This window comes from Gorilla gorilla, chromosome 15, assembly GCF_029281585.2.
Source record: "Gorilla gorilla gorilla isolate KB3781 chromosome 15, NHGRI_mGorGor1-v2.1_pri, whole genome shotgun sequence".
NCBI lineage: Eukaryota > Metazoa > Chordata > Mammalia > Primates > Hominidae > Gorilla > Gorilla gorilla.
This window is the reverse complement of record NC_073239.2, coordinates 27,821,328-27,847,784: the sequence shown is the minus strand read 5'-3', so window position 1 is coordinate 27,847,784 and position 26,457 is coordinate 27,821,328. Positions and strand designations below refer to the sequence as shown.

General features: G+C 34.7%; 1 long non-coding RNA gene across 1 annotated transcript in view; it reads right to left on the bottom strand.

Annotated features, from left to right (window-relative positions):
• LOC134757112 (uncharacterized) overlaps positions 1–26,457 on the bottom strand; it is a 29,855-nt gene continuing 3,398 nt past the window's right edge. Inside the window, exons 2-4 of the long non-coding RNA XR_010130734.1 lie at positions 24,807–24,898; positions 19,504–19,581; positions 1–126 (exon numbers count right to left, since the gene is read on the bottom strand). This is a non-coding gene — a long non-coding RNA (uncharacterized lncRNA). The remainder of the gene's footprint in view (positions 127–19,503; positions 19,582–24,806; positions 24,899–26,457) is intronic.

The following is a 26,457-nucleotide window of genomic DNA, read 5'->3' as shown; positions in this document are numbered from 1 at the left end:
TACATTTTTAATAGGTTTTATTTCAATAAGTGGCCTTTTTTGTGATTTCTCCTTTGCACATGCTTTTGCATTTATACCAATTACCATTGCTGTTACATCAGTAGAAGGTATTCTCTTTAGTTAAACCTATGAAGTGAAAAGAAACTCAATAAGAATTATATATGTAAAGTAAAATATTTATATAATGATTAATTTGCATGGAAGTCTGGATAATCTAAATTTGATGGAATTAGAAAACAGATTTTATATTTTGACTATTTTTGATAGAACAAAAGCGTTATACATTTTTAGAGAACAATTTCCTGTATTTGGTTTTCCCATTGGAATTAGAACACTGTACAGAAAAACTAAAAGGTTACAAAAAGTTATACATAAATTTGTACTTTATCAGAACAAGACAAATTGACGTTACTATGTCACAAAACATAAACAATTGGACTTTCTTTTCTTCCCCCCGCCCTGAGACAGAGTCTTGCTATGTCACCCAAGCTGGAGTGCAGTGGCGCGATTTCAGCTCACTGCAACCTCTACCTCCCGGGTTCAAGCCACAGCCTCCCAAGTAGCTGGGATTACAGGCACCCCCCACCACACCTGGCTAATTTTTGTATTTTTAGTAGAGACGGGGTTTCACCAGGTTGGCCACGTTGGTCTCAAACTCCTGACCTCATGATCCACCCGCCTCGGCCCCCCGAAGTGCTGGGATTATGGGCATGAGCCACTGCGCCCCACCAACAATCTGACTTTCTCATGTTTGTTCAAAGTTTAGCTATCATGAGCTTGTTAAACATGTGTTCAAAATTGCTGAAATATTGCCTCCCTGTTCTATGAAATACAAGGTGCGTATAAACCCTTATTCCCTCAGTCTCTCATTGATTATCTGTGCATTCCTCTGTTAGGTTTTCAAAATTATTATGATAGAAATATTGATATAACTAATGTTTATTTTTAAACTAGTATTTATTCAGCGATTATTATGTGCCAGACACTTACATATGTTCACTATTTGGATAAATTTGGTCACTTCTTTTAGCCAAACACACACAGACACACACACACACACACACACACACACACACACAGTTATATTCACAATACACTTGGATTTTATTAAGTAGGTTAAAATTATATATAAAAGAGAAATTGGGGACCAGTCCTTTTGAAATTAAGTTAATGAACAGGGATGTTAAAGTTTAGTAAAACCAATCTGGTATTATTTTATGTTGGCAGTTATATTTTTTCTCCCCTCAGTGAACCACAAAGAAAGAAGATGGGTATGATTTGTACAGGGGTGAAATAGGTTGTCTGTCAGTTGGGGTTAGGCGACAGTCTGTCTGCAAGCCGTAAGATGATCTGCAGAGCGCCAGAGGAAAGCAGGCAGGATTCCTGGCTTGTAAGAATAGATATTGATCTACCTTAGCCACCTAAACAATGCCTCACCTGTTTGCCTTGTCCATACCTTATTTTACGCAGTCTAATGCTTGTTTTGTTTGACTTTTCTTTTATTTCTCTGGATCTGAGCTTTGATACACTTTGGGGAGTACATAAACATAGTGTTGTACTTGAACATCACCATACTTCTGAGTCCTCTGGTAGTTTAAGACCACCCCTCCCTCTTGAATAGCTCTGTTATTGAAAATTATGAACCAGAGCTAAATTACTAGTCCGCATACAGAAGTGGCTGATCCAGCAGTCTAGTGTCCAATAACACTGAATGTGAGATGCTGCTAATTACTGCCCTATAGACCTCGTTTAAAATTTCTTAAATTTCAACTAGTAAAGGACTTTATTATTATTAGTTCTTTCTTTCCCCAGCTGATAGTTGAAAGATAAGTTACTATACCATTTAGAATTCCATCCACTTATTTTGGAGCAAAAAAAAAATGTTACTATGTACTGCCTCAAGCACTAATGAAATACAAAACTACACTCAGCTTCCCAGTAAACTATAATATAAATATTTTACCAGCACTTATTATTAGTTTGCCATTTCCTGCTGACAGCTATTCCAACTTTGCCAGCAGGCACTGGGTCTCACAATTGTATTATGTTTTGAACAAATAGCGACAAACAAAAATTCTCACAAAATAAATGAACAAGATTTCCTGGGGAAAAAAACCTATTCCAATGTTAAATGAATATTTCTTTTAAACTCTGACATGTAATATTATTTAATTTTCATATTGTGCATTTCACTTTTACTGGAAAACAATTAAGTTAATGAGGAACTAAATAATGTGCACCCAGAGAAAATTTAATATTACTGGTTGTCTGATTTTAAGTTTGTTTTTTAACTTTCTGCTATTCTAGAGCAGCCACATCATAATACTTTTATTGATAATGGAGGACTCTGATTTTCAAATGAATCCATTTAAAGACCTGCGGAGAATAAAAGCAACTATTTTAGAACCACAAAATGAAAAGTTTCACATCAAACTGTGTTTTTTTCCCCCATGCTGTTTCCCCATGCTATCAAGGAATACCATAAAACACAGCAACTGATGAAATCCAAAGATGCTTAAATGTGTCTTGGTTTTAAACTGGTGTGACCTTCTAAAGACCTTATGTCAACAATAGTCACTTCCCTGAAAACACCGCCTACCTCTTTGCTCTACTCTTGCTTCATTATGATCAACTGGATAAAATATAACTTGTTAAATCAAACCCTCAACCTACTCTGCATTTGCCCACTTGCAACTGAATGCAATTGGAGAAAAAATACAAAACAATGCTGAGCTCACCTTAAGTTTAGAATCACTCATCTCAAGTGGCTCCTTTATGCTGTCTAGCAATCACACTATATTTTTCTAGCTCCTTCCTAAAACTTAGATGATTATTTTATACCTTCTCCCATCAAATCTCCTACACCTCTTTCCCCATCCTTATTCTAAGTGGTTGACCATGATTTCCACTTTACTAAGAAATTTGAAGTAAACAGAAGAGACTTCGCATGAGCTTCTGTATCGACATCTATTGACCTAAGTGTACTTGTGCTAATTTACTTGAACTTTCATTTCCATACTCCTAACAAAGTGTAGCCCTCAATTTTTGTGCTGGATTCAGTTCCCTTCCCGCCTACCTTAAGATGTAAATCCAGCAACTCTCTTTCTTGCACCACACATATTTTTCTTTCTTACACTACATATACTGCCCTTACTACTGGATGATTCACATAGCACGTAAACATGTTTCTGTCACTTCCATTTCTAAAGGCCTCCCTTTTGACTCCACTTCCCTTTCCAGCTTATTCCCTTTACAGTCTTTCCTCTTCTCTAATTTCATTTACAACAAAATTTATTGAAAAAAGATGTGTATTAGTCTGTTCTCACACTGCTAATAAAGACATACCCAAGACTGGGTAATTCAGAAAGGAAAGAGGTTTAATTGACTCAGTTCCACACAGCTGGGGTGGCCTCACAATCATGGTGGAAGGTGAATGAGGAGCAAAGTCACATCTTACATGGTGGCAGGCAAGAAAGCTTGTGCAGGGGAACTCCCGTTTATAAAACCATCCAATCTCATGAGACTTATTCACTACCACGAGAACAGTATGTGGGAAACTGCCCCCATAATTCAATTATCTCCACCTGGACCCACCCTTGACACATGGGGATTATTACAATTTAAGGTGAGATTTGAATGGGGACACAGCCAAACCATATCAAGATGCTTCTGCATGAAGTTTCCAGTTTCTCTCCTTCTATTCTTTCTTGAATCTATTCCAAAGGAATTTTCAGCACCAAAATTCGACTAAAACTGCTTTTATCCAGGTTACCCATGAACTCCATGTTGCTAAATTCTCAGTCCTCATCTTACTTGAACCCTTGTTAACATTTGACAAAATGGATTACTGTCTCCTTGAAACACTTTCTTTGCTTGGCTTCCAAAACAATAAACTTACACCGTTGTTATGTTTTTCCTATCTCTCTGGATGCTCCCTCTTAGATTTTTTAATTTCCTCCCAATCTCCTTGGCTTCTAAATGTCATAGAGTCTCTAGGCTCAGAACTCACATCAATTCTTTTTTCTATGCTTAATAATTATTTTGCTGAATTTCATTCTTCTCAAGACTTTGTCATTGATACACTGATATAATATGTAAGTATATTTAATATGATAATATATAAAATATTCATACTCTATGTAAAATATAGAAGTATAAAATATATAAATCTATACATATATAAATAAATATATAAATATGTCATATTTCTTTTCTAAATTCCACTATTTATAGCTGCCAATAAAATACCTCTGCTTGGGTAGCAGATACACATCTTAAGTTCAACATGTGTAGAATTAACTTTCTGTTACTCTCCCATAACCTGGTCTTCGCCTAGTCTTTTCCTTTGCAGGGGTAGGCAATTCCTTTCACCCAATTGCTCTAACCAAAATTCTGTCTCTCTTTTTCTTTTTTTTGAGACGGAGTTTTGCTCTTCTTGCCTAGGCTGGAGTGCAATGGCACGATCTTGGCTCACTGCAACCTCCGCCTCCCGGGTTCAAGCGATTCTCCTGCCTCAGCCTCCCCAGTAGCTGGGATTACAGGCGTGCGCCACCATGCCTGGCTACTTTTTCATATTTTTGGTAGAGACGGGGTTTCACCATGTTGGCCAGGCTGGTCTCAGTCTCCTGACCTTGCGATCCACCCATCTCGGCCTCCCAAAGTGACCAAAATTCTTTAGACTAGTCTTTGGCTGCTAACTTTCACTTAAACACCCGCTTTATCATTAGCTTTTGTTGGTGGCTGTTTTCAAAATGTATCCCAAATTCATCTACTTTTTACATCTACTGTTATTGCCACAACCCAAGTCCACATCATCATATCTTGCCTGGATTTTTACAATAGGCTACTTTCTGCCCTTCTCATTCTTTAGGTTTTATTCAACTGGTAGCAAGTAAATGTTCAAATCTGAAGTGGGTAATGTCATTTTTCTGCTCGACTTCTCACTATTTTTTTTTTTCCTCATCTCACTCAGGCTAAAAGCCAAAATCATTGCAAAGATAGACAAGACCCTACTTACCTTTCTGACTTTGTGTTCATTTACTCTGTTTCTTCATTGCTCTGTCTGGCCACTTTTGCCTCCGTTTCTCAAGGATACGCAAACTGTTCATGCCTCAGGAAACTTGCATTTCCTGTTCTCTCTGCTGGGAACACGTCCCCTTCCACAGGCATACTAACATACACACGCTCCTCCTTTCCTTTATGCAGATACAAATGCATCATTCCTTAACCCATTATCAAATATTCAACCACTCCTTCGTGCTTCTTATGACCTTTCCTGTTTTATTTTTCTTCTTACCATTTAACATATATTTTATTTATTTATCTTGTTCATTTTTGTCTCTCTCACTAGAATGCATGCCCCATGATGTCAATAATTTTGTTTTTTTTTATCTTATTTTGTCAGTGATAAACTTCCTTGTTTGAAATACTTGAAATTATAATTGGGGCCAGGCGCGGTGGCTCACGCTTATAATCCCAGCACTTCGGAAGGCTGAGGTGGATGGATCACGAGGTCAAGACATCGAGACCATCCTGGCTAACATAATGAAACCCCGTCTTTACTAAAAATACAAAAATTAGCTGGGCGTGGTGGCGGGCGCCTGTAATCCCAGCTACTCAGGAGGCTGAGGCAGGAGAATCGCTTGAAACCGGGAGGCGGAGGTTGCAGTGAGCCGAGATAGCATCACCACACTCTAGCCTGGCGACAGAGCGAGACTCCATCTGAAAAAAAAAGAAAAGAAAAGAAGAGAAAAAAAATATGTATAGTTGGAAGGAATGTGTGAATATGTCTTTCCCCTCTAGACCTTTGCACCTACTTTTCCCTTGGTGCTGTGTACTTTTACTCCTTTTTCAACTTTTCAACCTCTGTTCTTGGAGTCTCAGCACAGATACTTTCTTAATAGTCTTCTGACCACTTCCATTAACTGCAGGCTTTGTTAAGTGATATACTTACCTGTACTCCGACACTTATCATACTTTGTAAAAGTATCTTTTTGTTTTTCAGCCTCTTATTACAAACACACTTTAAACCTACTGCAGGCAGGTTGTTTGTCTTATTCTGTTTTGTATACACATCATATAATTTAGTCCCCAAGGTATGAACATTAATAAGGGTCTACTCTGCTAGCCATGACCCCAGGGATGGGACTTAAGCAAAGGCTGTGTCTACTTTGTTCATGCTTACATTTTGTGCTTGTGCATAATAAGTACTTAATACATGGATGTTTAATAAATGCAATTTTACATTGGAAAATTAAAAATGAATATAGGCACATAAAAACATAATATTTCTTCCTATGATCTTTAATGGTAAGATTCAAGAGGATTTCAAGAACCATCATCTGATAAACATATTCTGTTAACATAAAGTAAGCATATCCTAGATTATGGATACTGTCCTAGATTACTGATACTAGACTATGGACACTGTCCTAGATTTTTGGTAGTTTCCATCATAAAAATCTTTATTTATTTATTTTTTTGGACTCTTGTTTCCTCCTAAAAGCCTGACAATGATTTTCCATGAAGAAGTTGTATTCCTCTAGGACATTTTGAGGAAAATCCTTTTCTCAAAAGCTAATCTGAAAAAGCCTGATTTGTCAAATTTACTTGTTTAATTCTTCAGTTTTAGTAGACAATTTTTATTTTGTCATTACTGTAGCATTTTAAGAAATATCCAATTTTTTTTCTCTCTCAGCTCCCTACTATACATCTGTAGAGTAAGGGATAAGGAGTAGAGGAGACAGAGTAGAGAATGTGGAGATACTAAGAGGCATTGAAAATTTCTTTTCACCAACTTCCTATTATTTGTGCTATAATATGAAAACCATCATAGCACTCAATTGCAGGAATTGGATTTGCTGTTGTTCTGTTCTCAAGTGCAATTAGTTGCTGGATGAGGAAACATCCTCCCTAAATTCATACAAACATTGCACAGAGACACACACACACACACACACATAAAATCACTTCCTACAACTCTAGTCTAAAAACATAACTATATTAAATTTTTAGGTTAAAAGTATATTCTAACTCATAGGTTAGGAGAAAATATTTATCAATTACATATATGTTAAGGAACATGCATCCATAATATGTAAAGAATTTTTACAACTCAACAATAGCAAGTAACTCAATTTTAAAATGGGCAAAAGATTTGAATAGACCTTTCTCCAAAGAAGATATTCAAATGGCCAATAAGCACATGAAAAGATACTCAATCTTCAACATAAGTAGTCATTAGGGAAATGCAAATCAAACCATAATGAATTATTACTTCACACATACAAGGATGGCTAAAATAAGACAACAATAACAGCAAACAATAACAATATTGAGAAGGATGTAGAGAAAGTGAAACTCACACATCGATGGTGAGACTGTAAAGTCATACAACTACTTTGTAAAACAACTTGAAAATGTCTCAAAATACTAAAAATAGAATTATCATGGCACTCAGTATTTCCACTCCTAGGTTGTACCCAAAAGAAATAAAAATATATGTTCATACAAAAACATTATTTATAGTAGCCAAAAGGTGGAAACAACACAAATGTTAATCAACAGATGAATGGATAAACAAAATATGGTGTATCCACACAAAGAAACATTTGGCAATAAAAATAAATGAAGTACTGATATATGCTATGTATCAGTATCAGTGTCTCAATGTTCAACATGTATGAACATGAAGGCATTGTGCTTAAATAAGCCAGCCACAAGTGACCACACACTATATAATTCCATTTATGAGAAATGTCAAGAATAGGTAAATCTGTAGAGATACTGAATATATTACTGGCTGCTAGGAGTCAGAAGAGGAGGGAATAAGGAGTGACTGCTAGTGGGTGTGGGTTTCCTTGTGGAGTGATGAAAATTTTCTAAATTTAGATAGTGATGATGGTTGTACACAACTCTATTTGTATACTGGAAACACCAAACTGTACAGTTCAAAAGGATGAATTTTATGATACATGAATTTTATCTCAATAAAGCTATTAAAAAGCAACATTCTGTGGTTATATGTTTTTGACTATAAATACTGTGTATAGCTTTTAAGTGTATGCCCCCTTGACTGCATTTACTTTCTAATACAACTTTTTGTTTTTCCTGGAGCTTGGTTCATAATTACATTACTTTACATTTGTTTAGTTGGGTTTTTTTATGTGACCATTGTTATTTCAGAGCCAACTTTCTACCAAAATTATAAATCTTGTTTTTTATACCCAAATACATTACATAACATATGTATTTCCTTTTTTTATTATTGTTTTCTGAAGATATCTATTCTTCTGGCCCAGACTGCTCTATGGCAGTTTTGTTTAGTTTAGCCAAGGCCTACTGTGTAGCTGTTTTTCTCAAACATTTTTTCATCATCCTGGAAATTACTTTTTTCTCTTTCCTAAATGTGATTCCCTTTTTCCTGGATTTGATATTCATTGACTTATTTCTTTCATTTGGTGGAGTATATCCTTTAATACCTTCCTGAGAATGAATGGCTACCTAGAAGAAAAATTATTTTAGGAATTACTTAAAAATGATTGTATTCTACTCTTGCTCTTGATTGATAGTCTGGTTGGAAATAATTTTCTCACAGAATTTGAAAATTATTGCTCCATTGTTTTCCACCTTCTATTAAGAGTGATGCTATTGAGATGTTAGATATGATTATGTTTCTTGATTCTTTGTATATGCTCTATTTTCTGTCTTTTTCTTTCTCGGGGTTGATTCTTTTCTTTTTTTTAGGATTTTTTATGGTATTTTTTTCTTTTTAACTTCTATTTTGGATACAGGGGGTACATGTGCACATTTGTTACATGGGAAGATTGCAAGATATTGGGGTTTGGAGTACCGATCCCATCACCCAGAGAATCAGCATAGTACCCTACAGGGAGTTTTTAACCCAAATCCCCCACCCCAGCTCTAGTAGTCCATAGTGTCTATTGTTCCCATTTTAAAGTTCTGTAATGCTATGTGTCTTTGGTGTGGGACTTTTTCATTAATTTTGCTGAATTCTTGGTTGTGACTTTCAATCTGGAATCTCATGTGTTTTGGGTCTGGGAAATATTTTTGTATTATTGCCCTGATAGTTTCCTCTCTCATGGTTTTTTTTTTGTTGTTTTTTTTTTTTCCTGTTTTGGAAATCCTGGTATTTGGTTTTTTACTTTCCTGAGCTGACTCTTTGATTTTAGGATTTTTAAAAAACTATTTTCTATCTCTTTGCCTTTTTGTTATGCTTTCTGAAAGACTTTTTCTTCTTTCACATACATCCCAACTTGAATTTATGATAGTCTATTTTGGCTGTCTTACTTAATATTTCACAGAACTCTTTCTTGGTCTCTGAATGTTTCATTTTTGGTTTATTGGTGCAAATATTCACTCATCTTTCTCAGGATATTAATTATAGTAAAATTTTCTACTCCTTGATTTTGTTTCCTCTCAGTAATACTTTTTTCTTTTTGTTGCAATTGTTATATTTAATATCAGAGGCTTTTCATTAATATTTGAGAACTAAAGAGCACCAAAATGCTGTTTGAAAACTGTATATTTGGGGAGTACTGTGTAGTGAGTTTCACATCAGTTGATAATGCAGAGATTAGGGCACTTCTGTGGGAGATCCCCAAATTTTAGTATTCTTTATGGAGGAAGCTTGTAATCTCCTACAAGAAGGGGCCAACCTGGGTTGTCAGCAAAGAAGAGGAAGCAGGTATGCAAAGTTTTAATTAACCACTCTCTTTTTAGTCCAGCAACTCATCTTGGCTTTGGCTCCGTTGGATGTCCTTGCATGTAGTCTAGCAAGTCAGTTTCTACCATCCTATTCTATCCGCAATTTCTAAATTTCATTGGTATATTTTATCTTTTTCTTCTCCCATCCCATTGTTCTTGTCATTAATAAGATTTTTGAAGGGAGCAGAAATACACACATGAATTCAATCAAATAAACGTGCATGTGTTAACATGAAAGTTATCAGTTATTTTAAGAAATGAAACCATTTTTAAGCATCTTCATCATCATCCAGAAACATATATTGAAAATTTTCTGTGTGTAAAATCCTGTTCTGGGCAATGCAGTGATGCTAAGGAACAAACATATCATCCATATTTTAAGGGTTAGGATGACCAAAGTATTAGAACCTAAATATTTATAATAAGTAAATGTATGAGTGTTGTGAGCAATGATACTAGAGTTAGACTGTTTAGGTTTAATATTTAATTATTAATTGTGATCTTGGACAGATTACTTAAGCTCTTTACATCTTAATTTCCTCATTTATAATGAGAACGTATTAATGCCAACTATTGCTAAGGACACTGATAGTTAACAGTAAAAAAATCCGTTATTCTCATATTCCTTGTTAACAGAGTCCTAATTTTGTTACGGACAGGTACACAGCTAAAAAAATCTGTATAAACTCTTCGTCCCTTACAGCTAGCTGCGACCTTGTGACACAGTTGTGGCCAAACAAATTTAAGTACAAGTCACTAGGCAAGGCTTCTAGTAAAGTTTATTAAAGCGGGAAGGTTTGGCTGGCAAGTGCTTTCTTCTGTCCCTCTTCCCTTCTGCTTGACTGAAATGTTGGATTTTGTATCCAGGCTCCTTTGGATTTGAAATTTTTCTCTTCAGCCTTTCTTAACATGCCCTTTTTGTTCCTGTGTTTGTCAAACTGAATTCTACTTGGTAGAACCAGGGAGTGCTTCCCAAAGAGGATGAAGTGAACTAGGTCTTAACATCTGAGGAGACATTAGTGAGGTAGACAAGATGAGTAAGAAAGCCCCAGATACAGGGACTGAACATGCAAAGTGGCAGAAGTGTAAGAGCTTTTGGCAGAAGATGAAGCTGGAGAAGTAGTCAAATGCAGTATCACGAAAACCCTCAGAGGCCATTTTAAAAGGCTGGGACTTTTCTTGGAGGGGATGATGAGCTATTGAAGTATTTTCAGCCAAAGTCAGAAGATCAAATTTACATGCTTGATGGAAATAATTCTGGCAACTGTGAGGATGTTTGCTAGGAGGTGATTCAAAGCAGAAAAACAAGCTGGATAGCTTTTGTAGTAGACCAGGCTAAACATTTTTGATGAGGGCCTAAACTAAGGTGCTGGCAATGGGGGTATTTAAAGTCACTTTAAAATAAATTTAGAGGTTGATTTGATAACATTTTTGACTTTATGCATTGTGAGTAGGGAAAGGAAGAGGTGTAGGATGACTTCTAGAGATAAAAAACAATTAAATAAAAGATGATGAACTTAGTTTTGTGAAGTTGATTTTGAGATGCTCCTTTGATATTCAGGTGTCAAAGCCCAATGAGCCTTTGAACTCAAAAGAGAGATCTAGACTGAAGATAAATGTTTGATAGTGATTGGTAAATAGGTAGTATATGAAGCTATGAGTACAGATAAGATCATTCAATATAGCTTTGTAACACTCCACTTCATATTCTCTGAATTCATTTGTAGTCCCAGTGGATAGTTTTTATTATCACTGGCAGGTTTCTACTTCAAACTCCTTAATCTCCACTTCTCTGACCAAGAGCTTTTTCCAATGCCATAAGAGCTTGCTCAGACATCATACAGGGTGGCCGGAATTTAATGTCCTTAGGGGCAACCTTAGGAAATGAGGATGTGAGGCAGGGGATAAATGCTCAGGTTCTCTCTCAGTTGAACAATTCTGAGACATACTCTACATGATACATTAAAGAGTTTTTAATGGATTCGGCTTCAATTTCCCACAGTGGAAACCCATTCATCAACATATTCTTTTATGTTTTGCTTTTTCCATTTTTTTAAATTTGTGCTTTCTGGCATTACTAACAAAATAATTTGTTTGCCTTGAAGTAGCTGACTTAGAGTCTGCAATGGCGAAAACCAAATTAAGACATAAAAGAAGAATGAATAAACGAATAAGCAAGAAAACCTAAGATCGAACTATAGGAAGTACCAATTGCAGGATGAGCAAAGAAAGAAGGGCCTATGAAGAAGGCTAGGAAAAAGCAGTTAGAGTAGAAGGAGAAAAGGCAGGAGAAACATGCATTGCAAGGCCAATGGAGAATTTCAAAAATAAGAGCTTAGTTAGCCTAACCATGATGAGATCAAGAAAAGTGAGGTCTAGAATGATTTAGTTGACCAAAATGAGAGAAATTTCACTGGAGTGGTAGTGAGAAGTGAGGGACACGTCTGGTTGTTGAAAATAAATTGAATTGAGCAAAGTATTTTTAACTGTATTAGCCCTATAAGGCACAGGTCATAGGTCCTATAAGCTTTTTAGAAACCTTCCAAAATGTTTGAAACAGAGAATCTGGTAAAAATGTCTACCCATACGCCCCACCAAGTGACCTGTTCTCCTCCAGAGCCAATACAAGTTACCAGTTTCATCTGTGAATTTTCACTCAAATTAAGGAGTTTGTACCTAATTCATCTGGAAAACTGGGAGCCATTGAAGGTTTCTGAGAAGGGAGGCAAGATGACACAGACTTCAGGATAAATTAGAGCAATGAAAGAACTGGAGTCACAGATATCAGCTTTAAGGATGAAGAATGCTAGCTGACTACATCAAGGATGAAGCATGAACCCAGAGAAGCATAGAGACTTGAACAAAGCAACATGAAAAGTAAATAGCTTAATTGGCTAGAACCACTAAGGCCAACAAATGAAAACTGGTTGGTGGTAAATTATCATTCCTTATAGGAAGAATTTTCTAGAACCAAGAGCTGCACAGAAAAACGGAAAAATTTTATGGTGGTAATATCTTCCCCAACATTAGAAGGAATCAGACAGACGATGGGGTACAACCTCTCAGTGATGTTATGTACTAGGAAGTGCTTAAATGAACTTACAATTTCTTTTTTTCTTTTTTTTCTTTTTTTTTAGATGGAGTCTCACGCTGTCACCCAGGCTGGAGTGCAGTGGCGCGATCTCGACTCACTGCAAGCTCCGCCTCCCGGGTTCACATCATTCTCTTACCTCAGCCTCCCGAGTAGCTGGGACTACAGGCGCCCCATACCAGGCCCGGCTATTTTTTTTTTTTTTGTATTTTTAGTAGAGACGGGGTTTCACTGTGTTAGCCAGGAAGGTCTGGATCTCCTGACCTCGTGATCAGCGCGCATCGGCTTCCCAAAGTGCTGGGATTACAAGTGTGAGCCACTGAGCCTGGCCCATTTTTTTTTCTTTGTTTACTTGATAATATTGCAAATGTAATTAATGCTCCTAATTCTTCTAGGGCAAATCTACTCATTTAAAGTGAGATGGAGTATTTCTGAAATAATTGGGGACATAGGATGATTTAGAATCCAGTTTAATACTTGAGACAGTGTATATTTCTGAATACATTTTTCCAATAAAAACAATCTGACTTTACTAAATTTTGCTTAGTTCATTATTAATAGAATTTCTTATGCTATACATTAGATACAATTCTTATTCTTAGAATTGTGGGCATATCCTCAAACTACAAAAATCTTAGAAGAAAACCTAGGAAATACCCTTCTTGGCATCAGCCTTGGCAAAGGATTTATGGCTAAATCCTCAAAAGCAATGAAAACAAAAACTGATAAGTGGGACCTAATTAAACTAAAGAACTTCTGCACAGCCAGAGATGCTTTCAGAGCAGTAAACAGATAACCTACAGAATGAGAAAAAATATTCACAAACTATCCATCTGACAAAGGCCTAATATCTAGAATCTATATAGAACTTAAATCAACAAGCAAAAACCAAATAATCTCATTAAAAAGTGGACAATGGACCTGAACAGGCACTTTTCATAAGAAGACACACAAATGGCCAACAAACATATGAAAAAATGCTCAACATTGCTCATCCTCAGAGAAATCCAAATCAAAACCACGACAAGATACCATCTCATACTAGTCATAATGGATGTTGTTAAAAAGTTAAAAAAGTAATAAGTGTTGGCAGAGCTGCAGAGGGCACTTACACACTGTTGGTGGGAATGTAAACTGGTTCAGCCACTGTGGAGAGCAGTTTGGAGATTTTTCAAATAACTACCAGTTGAACTACCATTCAACCTAGCAATCCTATTACTAGGTTTGTACCCAAAGGAAAATAAATTATTCTACTAAAAAGACATCTGCACCTATATGTTTATTGCAGCACTAGTCACAATAGCAAAGAAATAAAATCGATTCAAGTGCCTGTCAATGGTGGATTGGATAAAGAAAAGCAGATATACATACACCATGGAATACTACACAGGCATGAAAAGAACAAAATCATGTCCTTTACAAACATGATGCAGCTTGAGACCATTACCCTAAATGAACTAACGTAGAAACAGAAAACCAAATACCACATGTTCTGACTTACAAGTAGGAGCTAAATGTTGAATACACGTGGACATAGAGATGGAAACAATAAACACTGGGGAATACTAGAAGGGAGATGGAGGGAGGGGGCAAGGGTTGCAAAACTACCTATTGGGTACTATACTCACTTCCTGGGTGATGGATTCAATTGTACTCCAAACCATTATCTCATGCAATATACCTTTGGAACAAACCTGCCTATGTACCCCCAGAATTTAAAATAAAAGTTAAAAGTGGGGGGGTGGGAAGAATGGTCAGATGAGACTTAACACATAGTGGTGGATCATCAACTAAAATGAAATCCGCTTCTGTAAAACTATTTTCTTTACAATTACAACAGTGTCATTTTGTGAAAAAACAAGCTTTCAATCACCAAAGTAAATGATCATGAAACAGAAGAGTAGATCTCAGCTAACTGCAACCTCAGCCTCTTGGGTTCAAGCGATTCTCCTGCCTCAGCCTCCCAGGCAGCTGGGATTATAGGCATGCACCAGGACACCTGGCTAATTTTTGTATTTTTAGTAGCGATGGGGTTTCACTGTGTTAGCCAGGATGGTCTCAATCTCCTGACCTAGTGATCCGCCAACCTCGGCCTCCCAAAGTGCTGGGATTACAGGTGTGAGCCACCGCGCCGGGCAGAGTAGAGCAAATATTATCAAGAGAAGATAATTTTTTAACTGACAACCCATTTGTTTATATTTGTCATATAATTATCTCACTTCCTGCAACACTTTGTGAAATAAAGAATTGAAGAAATTAATTGGATTAATTCAGTCAAGGTAGTTGCCAATTTTTATTTAAATTGTTTCCAGAGGTTTGCTACCGGGTGAGAGGGTGGGTGGGTGAAAAGACATTATTTGTCCTCCTACCCTGAGAGTATATCAGAACCTCAGCTATAATGTTGAGACGATAGCTTTGTGTGGGTATGGGGAGATGGGGCATGCACATATTTTGTAAAAGATCCCCAGGGGATACAGATTCTTCTGTCCTTATCATAATCCTGGTTAGGACTAATGCGGGCTTGACTTTTACTTTACAGTAGCCGTTTTTCTCAGCTTTTCAATTGCCTTATATCAACCTAGCACCGCTACTCCCCCCACTTCTTCATTTTTGGAAGGGCAAGTGATTGTGATGAAATGAGACATTTTGTAGTAAAAAGGATACAGTTTTAAATACCTTTAAAACATTTCAAAAAGCAATACAATTAGCTAAGCACTTATGTTTTATTAGTAATAGCAAGCAAAATTAATAAGTAAATTCAACTAAAAATGATTATGTGTCAAAGTGTATAGTTTTTACATTGACATTTCACATAATCTGACTTTGCTTAGAAGAGAAATCACTCGGCTGTTAAAATTACTTTTAAAGAGCTGTCAAAATTGGAAAACCTGCTGTCAAAAATATGATGAGAAAAGTTTAAAAATGGTAAAGTATGTTGACTTAGACAAAAAACATTACCTTCATGAAGGAAAACTTGAATATTTATCATTGTCTTCAAAAGAGATGATCTTATCTTCCTGAAATTGGACATCTTGGTTTAAAAATTTACATTCTGGGGCCGGGCCCGGTGGCTCATGCCTGTAATCCCAGCACTTTGGGAGGCCGAGGCGGGTGGATCACCTGAGGTCAGGAGTTTGAGACCAGCCTGGCCAACATGGTGAAAACCTGTCTTTACTAAAAATACAAAAATTAGCCGAGTGTCCTGGTGCATGCCTGTAATCCCAGCTACCTGGGAGACTGAGGCAGGGGAACTGCTGGAACCCAGGAGATGGAGGGTGCAGTGAGTCAAGATCACACCATCGCACTCCAGCCTGGGCAACAGTGAGAGACTCCATCTCAAAAAAAAAAAAAAAAATTCACATTCTGACACTGTGTTTTCATTTTCACAGCAACATGAATGAAACCATTTATATTGGTACCAAATGAGAACATCTTTAAGTGCTAAAAAAAAAAAACTAAAATATTAATGCCATCTATAAAACAAAACAAAATAAATATTGGTAAAAACAAAGATAGATGGCATACACTTATTTTCAGCTTCTCTTATTTTATGTATATAAATATATTAATACTTATTAAGTAAGATATGTTAACTAATGGAAGAATGTAAATCTATGTTTTCTGGAAAGTTTGCTGAGGATTTCATATTTTTATTCTGCCTATTTAAATTATAAGCCATATCAGATGCTCAATTATACGCCATTGAGAATTTGAATTCCAAAATAATTTAGTTTTGAGGCTTTACACTAAACTTCAGCTTCTGAAGTTTATTTTCAGCTTCTCATATATATATATATGCTTATTAAGTAAGATATTTTAACTAATGGAAGAATGTAAATCTATGTTTTCTGGAAAGTTTGCAATGAATTTTGTATTTTTATACAGCCTATTTAAATTATAATCCATATCAGATGCTCAATTATATGCCATTGAGAATTTAAATTCCAAAATATTTTAGTTTTGAGACTTCACACTAAACTTCACTTAAAGATTGATTCTCCTGTCCCTGTCATAATATAATTCCAAAAGAGACAAATCTTAGAGAGCATTGCATTTAAGGACAGATAGATTAGTTAAAAAAAAAAAAAAGCCTCTCTTAAACTCTTTCCATTTTACAATGAGCAAAATATATCAATAATTTAAATCTCAAAAAGTTCCATTTCTCTTTGAGATAGAGAACCAATAAAATTCTTCAGCATATCCTAAGCATTCAATTGTCAGTTCTCAATAAAAATGCATAGGTGTTTACCTCTAGATGAATAAAATGTGTGAATATGAAATAAAACATAAGGTTTCTCCCCTAGTCTTCTTCATCTACTACGAATAATGTAGGACTTTAATGTTAATATCCTGGGTGACTACTATATTGCCAGTTTATCATTGTTGTGTGACCTTATGTATTTGCATCCTTCTCCATATATAAAATACAATTGTAGTTATCACCCATCTAGCACAGTCACAAAAATCTTATGAATATTAGTATATAAATGATTGTAAAATTCTTTGTAAATGTAAATGTTTAAGTAGCCCTATTTTGTTTATAGAGAAGAAATTCAAAATAAAAATATAGCTATAATGGGATACATTATTTGAGCTAGAATTAGAGAAGAGAAAAATTTTCTTGCAAAAAATAATTGCCCATCTTTAACAAAGAATGTTATTGTGTGGCATCTATTATTTTACTGTTTATGTGAAAAAATTTGGGGCTGGCTACTAAATTTCCTAATTTTCAAATAAGTTTATATTTTAACATCACTATATTTAATCATCAAAGTTTTTAAAATTAAATTTCACATCCACATGACATGTGTATCCTAAAACATGCGAGCTAAAGAATAAAAATGCTTACAAACATTGCCACAAATAAGATCAGTGTGACTTTTAATGAAATTGATCTAAAATGCCAGCATATTTTTAGGGAATGTCAACTAAATAGAAAATTAAGTTTGAAGGTAGCAAATCTAAACACAGCTGAATGTGACTATATAAATCTTATTGTTCTCAGAACCATGTTAATATGCCCTTATTACACAAATGGATAAGAAACTGTAAATTAAAGCTCTAACCAGTAATCCAATGTATAGTACGTGTACGTTGGAGAAAAGTTTGTGTTGCTATGGGAACTTTGGTTTTTGTTTATATTATATGGGAAACTATATTATGTGCCTTGGTTCACCTTAATGACTACCTTCATATATTGCTAATTATACTATTTTCCCTCATTCACTCTGATGATTAACTCCTTAAGGTTAATATTGCTCATCTTTATTGAGTTAGTTCATATTTTTCTTGAATACAGAAATATGAACTCACATTTAACTTCATTTGTGAAAATTGCATTATGCATGCCACCATCACCTATTCATTACATTATGTAAAAGGAGTTTTAGTTTTTATGAGATTTGCAAAATTACATTTATGAAAATTATAAGCTTGACCTTGTATGCCTATAGACACATTTCCAAATGGTGGAAAATAAAATTTGTGAACACATTTTTGTTTTGGGCAAAAAATGTACAATTTTCTTCTCCTTTTCCTTTTTTTTTTTGAGATGAAGTTTCGCTCTTGTTGCCCAGGCTGGAGTGCTATGGCGCGATCTCGGCTCACCGCAACCTCCACCTCCCAGGTTCAAGCGATTCTCCTGCCTTAGGCTCCCGAGTAGCTGGGATTACAGGCATGCACCACCACACCTGGCTAATTTTGTATTTTTAGTAGAGACGGGGTTTCTCCATGTTGGTCAGGCTGGTCTTGAACTCCCAACCTCAGGTGATCCGCCCACCTTGGCCTCCCAAAGTGCTGGGATTACAGACATAAGCCATGGCGCCTGGCAAAAAATGTATAATTTTCTTATTCAAAATCACCTATAGCATTTTAAATGATGAAACCTAAACTATTAAGAAAAAAATTGTTCACATTTTCAATGCATAGGCAAAGGCATGTCGAAATATTCATTATGCGTGTACAGAATTCCCTGACTTAGTAGGGCTCTACAGAGCCAGTTAGTAAGTGAATGCATTTTGCTATCAATATTAGGACTTTTTTCCTAAAGGATGATGAAACTATCATGTATGATACTCAAGTGATGGATACACAACAGCATGCATTTGTCAAGACCCATACAATTTATAGCACAATAACTGACTTTAATATATGCAAATTTAAAAAATCCTTTGAAAGGTTGGGAGTTCTCAGAATGAAATGCATACTGTGACAAAAGAATCTAACGGCATAACATGTACAAAACAATCTCATTAAAAAAATAAGGAGAAAGGGTTCTGGCTTAAGAAAGTTTGAAAATGAGTGGAGTCTGTAAGACTAACAGCAAATAAACTTCATGTAAGTATTGAACTTTAGTTGATATTTGTTTTCTGTGGTAGAATGGGTTAACGATTCTAAAACCACTACACGTATACATTAGAATTAAACATTTAAGTCAATGGATGTTTGAATGATGGAAGTCATTGTCTCACTGTTGAAGCTAGAGGATACAGATAAATGAGAGAAGACTAGAATGATCCATTGGGTGATATGAACTCATTTTTTAGCTTAATATAGATTCAGATGGATACACCTAGAAATATTTACAGATATATGTATATACAAAGGTCAATATACTCACGTATATTTCCTTATTCTATTAGCTGAGAGAGCCTAGAAACAAGGATACACAGGAGCAACAAACATACCTCAGATTCAAATACCGGTTTCTAGAATTATCCAATCAGAGGAAGTAGGGCCTCTTAAAGAAACGCCTGATTCTAGGACTGAAGCAGAAAACATACAAGATGAACTGAGAGAACCTTGTAGTGTCAGAAAGTAAGAAAGTGCTCAAGACACACACACACACACACACACACACACACACACACACACACACACACAGAGAGAGAGAGAGAGTCAATCAGTCAGTGACGGGTTAGTCAAGAGGAAACATAAGAGTTCCCAATGGGCAAAGCTGGAATGATTTCAGCAACAAAATTAATAAAATAGTATTGGATTATAGCCAAAAGTATAAGATAAACATCCAGGAGTCCATGTTGATATAAATAAATGAATAAACAAACAAATAAAGAATAAACAAATATTCTGTGCTAATAATTTATGTAGATACTCTACCTTCAAGGAGATGGAACATAACTCTTCCTCAGTCCTTAACTGTGAACTGTGCATAGCGACTTCCTTCCAAGGGGTAGAGTATGTAAATGGGGGAAAAAGAGTAACTTTATAGCCAAGAAACCTGACAAACAGCCAAGTGATCAAGATTAACATTAACAGAGACAACTCATGTTGATAATACCTACTCTTGATATGATGTAATGAAAAAGACAGTTCTATGTTCTTCCTCTCCAAAACACATAATTCCAGTACAATTGTAAGAAAAACATAAAGCAAATCCCCAAAGGGGGACATTGACAAAATACCTGACCAGTACTGCTCCAAACTGTCAGGGTCATTGAAAACAAGGAGTGTGAGTAATTGTTGCAGCCAAGAGGTGCCTGAGAACATGTGACAAATTAATGCAGCATCTTCGATGGACTCTCAGTCCCAAAAAGATCATTTGATGAAAACTAAGGAAATTTGAATAAAATATGGACTTTAGTTAATAATAATATGTCACCATTTATTTATTAATTGTGATAAATGTATCATACTAATAAGATGCTTATAGTAGGAGAAACAGTATGAAGTATATGGGGGTTCTCTGTATTACCTTTACAACTCTTTAGTAAATTTAAAATTGTTCTAAAATAAAAGTTTATTTAAACAAACTCTTATTAAGCACTCTACTTGCTACAATTCCTGCATTCTACAATGCCAGACTGAGTTTTCCAATTTTTATTTTCAGCAAACCTCTATTACTACAGGTCTAGCTCAGTCAGAATCAACTCTCACCAGCTTAAGGATAATGTGAGAGCAACTTAAGCTGACAGAATCAATTGCTTCAGGTTGCCTTTGCAAAAATCCCTGGTGTTATGTATCTGTCCTGTCTCTCCTATTTGTCTACCCCAGCTACTGTATAATTTCTTATTGCTTATTTACTTGTCATAGAATATTTGCCAAGATCTACATCTACAGCTTAAATAGTGACTATTTGCAGACTTCAAATGCATCATATGGTTTATTTAAGTAGGAGTGTATGTGTGTGTGTGTGTGTGTGTGTATGCATGCACAGATGCACACACGTGAACATTTTGCCAATGCTTTATTTTTATTTTTGTTTTTAATTTTTATAGATTCAGGAAGTGCTTATGCAGATTTCTTATAAGGATATATTATATAATGGTGAGGTTTGGGTTTCTGGTATACTCATCTCCCAAATAATGAACATTGTATCCAACAGGTAATTTTTCAACCCTCCCCTTCTTTCCGCCCTCCCTCCTTTTGGAGTCACCAGTGTCTATTATTTCCCTCTGTATGTCCGTGTGTACCCATTGTTTAGTTCCCACTTATAAGTAAGAACGTGAGGTATTTGATTATCTGTTTCCAAGATATTTCCAATGCTTTATTTATTTAAAGTAGGTCTCTCTCCAACCTTGCTCCATGACAAACTCCCAGCACAAATATGAAATTTTTTTTCTAATTTTTATCATCTCAACTTTGCCAAATAGATTTGTATCACTCTATGTTTTCATATAAAACTTTATGCCATAGTTTATTAAATTCTTGATATGAAAGAGAAGAAATTTAGTGCAAGTAATTTATGCCCCAAATATTGTTTCACTTCACATTATATTTTTTAGTTTTATTATGTTATTATTATTATCACAGTATTATTACAACATTGACTGGTATTTGTCACATATTTGTAAATGACATAATACCAATATATTTTCAATTTTTAAATTTTGAAATAATTTCAAATTTACAGCAATGTTGCAACAATATTACAGAAAACTCCTAGATATTCTTTTCCAAGCTTTAGTGATTTAAGAAATTTTAATAATTGCATCAAAAATAATACATTGGTTAGGACTTAATTTAATCAATGAGGTGAAAGATCTGAACACTGAGAACTATAAGATATTGAAGAAAACACAAATAAAATGGAAAGCTATCCTATGTTTATGGCCTGGAAGAACTACTATTGTTAAATGTCCTTACTACCCAAAGTGATCTACAGATTCAATGCAATCCTTATCAAAATTTTAATGCCACTTTTCATAGATATAGAGAAAACAATTCTAAAATTCAAATAAAACCACAAAAGGCTCCAAATAGCCAAAGCAATCTTGAGAAAGAATAAAAAAGCTGGAGATGTTATACTTCCTGAATTCAAACTATATTACAAAACTATACTAATCAAAACAGTATGGCACTTCCCTCAAACAGATACACAGACCAGTGAAATTGAATTGAGAGCTCAGAAATCAACTCATACATGTATGATCAACTAATTCTTGCCACTGTTTAAAGAATACACAATGGAGAAAGAATAGTCTCTTCAAGAAATTGTTTTGGGAAAACTGGATATCCACAAAAATGAAACTGGACTCTTTTCTTACACTATTCACAAAAAGGAGCTCAAAATGGATTACAGATTTGCATATAAGACCTGAAACTACAAACTTCTAGAAGAAAACATAGGGACAAAGTTTCTTGACATTGGTCTTGGCAATGATTTTTTTGGATAGAATAACAAAAGCACACGCAAGAAAGGCAAAAATAGACAGGTGAGATTACATCAAATTAAAAAGCTTTTGAACAGCAAATGAAACAACCAATGGGATGAAAAGGACACCTACAGAATGGAAGATAATACTTGCAAACCATATATATAATAAAGAGTTAACATTAAAAAAATACAAGGAGATTATACAATTCAATAGCACAAAAACCACTCATTTAGAAAATGTGTGAAGAGCATGAATATACATATTCTCAAAGAAAACATACAAATGACCAACAGGTATATGAAAAGTTTCTCAACATCAATGAGCATTAGGGAAATGCATATCACCTCACACTTGTTAGGATGGCTATTATAAACAAGACAAGAGATAAAAAGTGTTGGTGATGGTGTAGAGATGGTATGTTTCCCTTGTACACTTTGGTGAAAGTGTATATTGGCACAGTCATTGTGGAAAACACTATGGCGATACCTCTAAAATTTAAAATAGAACTATCATATGGTCCAGCAATCTCACTACTGAGTGTATGTCCAGAGAAAATGAAATCAGTATCTCAAAAAGCTACCTGCACTCCCATGTTCGTTGCAGCATTATTTACAATTGCCAACATATGAAAGCTACCTAAATGTCTATTGATGGATAAATTGAAAAGTAAATTATGGTACATATTGTACATACAATTGAACATTATTCATCCATAGAAAGGGAAATCTTGCCTTTTGTGACATCATAGATGAACCTGGAGGACATTATGCTGTGTGAAATAAACCAGTCATAGAAAGACAAATTGTATTATCTCATTTATATATTAAATTAAAAAAACTCAAACTCACAGAAGCAGGGAGTAGAATGGTGGTTGCCAGAATTTGTTTGGGTCAGAGGTGGAAAAAGCGAAGATGTTGGTCAAAGGGTACAAACTTTCAGTAATAAAAGGGATCTAATGTATTGTGTGATGACTACAATTCATAATATTGCATTGTTTACATAAAATTTGCTAAGAGAGTATATCTTGAGTGTTCATACACAAGGTAACTGTGAGATGATGAATGTATTAATTAGCTTGATTGTGGTAATCATTTCATAATATATAAATATATCAAATTATCACATTATACATCTTAATTATATGCAGTCTTGTCAATTATACCTCAATATAACTGGAAAAAAGAAAAATAAATTTTAACATTTTAGTATATTTATTAAATTAGTAAATGTAATCTTAGAACATGTATTAGTATTTGTACAATTAGTAACACCGCTTTCTCTATCTATAGAGATATATGTGTATGTATAATTTGTATTTATATGTGATTTATTTTTCTTTTTTCTTTCTATAAGTTTTATTTGAAACATTGTTGATTCTTTATTTAAATGTTTTGTTTTCCAATTTAAGAAAATACTCACTTTTAAGCTATGTATAGTTTACAGCAATTTGGTAAAGTATACTTTTGTGAAAAAAGGTGGAAGCATTTTCTTTTTGTCCTGATTCCTTCAAAATTTGAAAATAATTTATGAATATTCTTGTGGCAAGGTGGTTTATCTGTGTAAGTCCAATAAATAGTTGTGATTTAATTTTCTAACTCATTTGAGAGTCAGTTGCATGTATTAACACTTTTTCTCACTTAAAACTTCAGTAGTTAGAGTTGATAGCCTAAGAAAAAGATATTCTCTTATGTAATCAAGGTGTAGCTATCAAATTTAGAAAATTTAACTTTGATAGAAAATTCTTATGACTTTTAACAAAATATTCCCAATAATGTATTTTGTAGCATTTTTAAATACAAGTACAGTATCTAATCCAGGATTACATATCACATTTAATTATAATTTCTTTATTTTAAGCTGGAAACTTTCTCAAACATACACAAATCTTTCATAACATGGATTTATTTCTTTTTTTCTTTTCTTTTCTTGTCTTTTTTTTTTTTTTTGAGACGGAGTCTCACTTTGTCATCAGGCTGGAGTGCAGTGGTGCGATCTTAGCTCACTGCAACCTCCGACTCCCTGGTTCAAACGATCCTCCTGCCACAGCCTCCCGAGTAGCTGTGAGTACAGGCACAGGCCACCACGCCCAGCTAATATTTGTATTTTTAGTAGAGACAGGGTTTCACCATTTTGGCCAGGATGGTCTCAATCACCAGACCTCGTGATCTGCCCTCTTCAGCCTCCCAAAGTGCTGGGATTACAGGCGTGAGCCACCGCGCCCTGCAACATTGAGTTATTTGAAGAGTACAGGTCAGTTATTTTATAGCGTGTTCCTCAATTTAGATATGTTTTATGATTAGACTCAGGTTAAGCACACTTGGCTTGACTAACACAAAAGTGATATTGTTTTTACAGCATCATGTCCATAAGCTCACATTATTGATATTAATTTTGATCCCTTGGTCCAGATGTTGTCCAGTCCTCTACTTTCTGGTTACTGTTTCCCCTCATGCAGCTAATAGGCATTCTGTAGAGAAACATTTAAAAACCATGTAAATAACCTGCTTTTCGTTAAAATTTTGCTCCTACATTCAGCATCCATTGATGATTCTTGTCTGACCCAATCTTAACTATGATATTTGAAAAATAATGATTTTTTAACTCTATCAATCACTCTCTTCATATTTGTCAGTCAAAGGTTACTATAATGAAGATCCTTTTCTTCCTCTTTCCTTCCTTCTATCTGTCTTCAGTATAGACTTATGGATTCATATTTTAATCTTTGGGTTACACTCTATTACCACCTTATTTGTTTTGATGCTCAAATTTTCCTGGATTTATTGAATGGAAGACCCTACAGGCTGGATTCTATGGGTTCTTGACATCTCTTTCTAAGCACTATGCGCCTGACTCAACAAGATCATCCAGACTCATGTTGAACTTCCCCTGGTATCTTTAGTGGAGAATAGCATTTAGAAAACAAGATCTGGGCAGAAATTTTGTTCATTATTGGTGTGTTATTACTTCTTGACCTCTCCAACAAACAGAGCTATGATATTTATATGCATGTGTGTATGTATATATCTAAGTAAAGTAAAAGTTCATATTAATACTTTCATTTGCAAACTAAACCTACAAGATTTTTCTATATTTCTATCTCCCTGCCTCCACGGTGGACACCCTCACTTGCAATAACATCAGCTCATTTGTTCAATCATCTGTACTACAACAAACCTACTAATAAGAGTTCAAGATTTCTTAATAGTTCTGTTTTTTTTAACCTGGATTGAGTGTATAATCAAAATACTTGTGATCAAAAGTTACTTGTATTAGTTCTTTTATTTTTTCTTTTCAGTGTATTTAGTATTTTTTATTTGGAATTACAGTTGGGTTCATTTGTTTTTGTTTGCATTAGTTTTAGATCTTTTCCCCATTCTTGTTAAATATTGATTTAGTTTAAGTTTTTGAACATGAAGAATACTTCCAAAATGAAAATTATTCAAAAAGACATAGTCAGAACAGTGTTACTTCCTTTCATATCCCTTCCATCTGCTTCTTTACACAACTAAACACAACAGATTTTAATGTTTTCTTTATATTATACTTACGCTGTTAAAACTTTATCTTATACTTACTCTCTATGGTTTCTTTGACGTGACTGAACCCTGACTGATACACTTTTATCACAGAGTATCTTCAAATAATATTATACCGTTTCCATCCCACCCTTTTTTGTGCCATTTTTGTCTCACATTTTATTTCTACATAAAATTTCAATCAATTTTGTTTCTATATTTGCCTTACATACTCAACTTTAAAGAAATTAAAGAAATCTTTAAAAAGAAAAGTATATTCATCAAAATATTTACCCTTTCAAGTACTCACCATTCTTTTATATAGGTACAAGTTTCCATTTGGTATATATAAATATAGATGATATAGATATAGATATAGATATAGATATGTGTGTATATATATATATTTAGCTCCCTGAAATCTTTTATTAACTTAAAAAATATATAGATTAACTCCTTGCCTGAAGAAATGTCCATTTTCCCTTTAATTTTGAAGGATTTTTTTGCTGGG